We start from the raw sequence: 1,905 nt of genomic DNA on the forward strand, positions 1-1,905 counted from the left end.
GACATGAAAACTCGTCACATTGAGGACGAGTTAGGTGATACGCTTGTGGTCATCAGATGACGGTCATCTGTGATCGACAAAGAAAAGAATGTGATATAGGCACCTTGAACTTATATTGAGCGTGCATGCGAAACCGTTTCTGTAACCACTCGGCCACGGGTCATCCACGGAAATGGTAAGACAAAAAAAAAAACAATGTATAGATATAACAGGGGGAAAGTCAATGCCCACTCAACTAACGTGGCCTGGTGAACATCTATTGCATTGCTAGACGGAGAAGCGGCCCTGTAACGACTGAGGTCACTATGCCATTTCTGGCAACTTGGGAAAAATACGTCCCGCAGACATAAAACCTATAATCGGCTGGTTTTGATACCTTGCCTTTAATCACAATTTTCAGTGTAATGACGTCATCAAATTACAAAACAATGACATCGTCTTGAAAGACAATTGTTCAAAGTACAACACCTCAGTCGTCGTCATTACATACTATGATCGGTTTGACAAAGTCAACCTGCAAAATGTTGCTGCAGTCGAAGCAATGTGGTCTCCAACACACAAAAAAGAGGGATATGGCGTGTGTGTGTCTGTGTGTGTGTATAGGTGCGTTTATATACGAACGTGATTTCTACATGGACGAATATGAAATACAAAATTGAAGAAAAAAAGTAAAATAAAAAAAAAAATGTTTCGTGATCTTGTGGGGTTCGAACCCGCAATCTCACGTCTCTGAGACGGCGCCTTTAACCACTCGGCCATACGTCTCGACGAGAAAATATGGGGAACGTAAACTTATGTATGTGAAAGATACATGGAGAATCGTTTTGTCCACATTCCATTTTCATTTTCAGTTTTAAACTGCAAAATTGTCAATCTGATGAGGAGATTTCAAAGAATAAAATGCATGATTACTGCAGCTTATTGTCTCAGCTACAACATATTAAAGTTTCAGAGGAAATGAAGCAAAATCAGCTGAGATAGAGGTGCTTAAACGTTGTTAAGTCAATTGATGCTTTTAAAAAAATCACCTCCCATAGACAATACACGTAAACTTGTCCGATTTTGCGTCTTTACCTTTAATCACAATTTAAGGTATGATGACGTCATCAAATATCAAAAGCATGACATGGACTTAAAAGGCAAATGTTCAAAGTACAACATATCTGAATTTGGGATAATATTGAGCTTAAACAAGAGAGATACGAGCAAATGAATGTCAGAAACAGTACCTTAAAAAAATTAATTCCACTTTTTTGATTTCAGATGACGATATGATGACGTCATATTTTAATTATGGAAATAATGATACTTGAAACGTTATTTTCAATTCATATGCTTTTGTAATATGCAATAAAAACATAGGGTCACCTGACGTTTTAAAGAGCTATGGCGAAATAAACAAAGACATGTTTTTTCACTATATTTGCACATAGATGCGCACGCGAAATTTCAACTTTGACGCCAGTGCATTGCTTTGTTATTTGTCAAAATCTATCAGAAATCAATGGATATTGTTACTCAAAGTATCAGGAATCCAGATCAGTCAAAAAATGTGCATTTTCATGTTACTGACGCGCTGTGCGCGCGAAAATGCGCGGACGGACGCGCACGCGCAAAATTGTTTGAAACGCTTAAAATTGTCTGAAACTTCGAGATTTCCCATTGGAAAGTTGTTTTGAGCCTTTTAAATGTTTGACGCGCGCTTACGCGACCTAGATGACGTCCTAGGTAATTAGCATCTGAGAAAGAAAGATAGAGCGTGACCTGAACTTTATGTCCACAAAAACTGATACAGAAAGGACCTTTAGTTATGAAGTTATGATCGATCATGTAACATGGTCCGAAAATCACAAAATGGCGCCTAGATGACGTCATAGATACGTTACTGTCATGAAAACCTTATTG

The sequence above is a fragment of the Diadema setosum genome, chromosome 15 (assembly GCF_964275005.1).
Source record: "Diadema setosum chromosome 15, eeDiaSeto1, whole genome shotgun sequence".
NCBI classification, from domain to species: domain Eukaryota; kingdom Metazoa; phylum Echinodermata; class Echinoidea; order Diadematoida; family Diadematidae; genus Diadema; species Diadema setosum.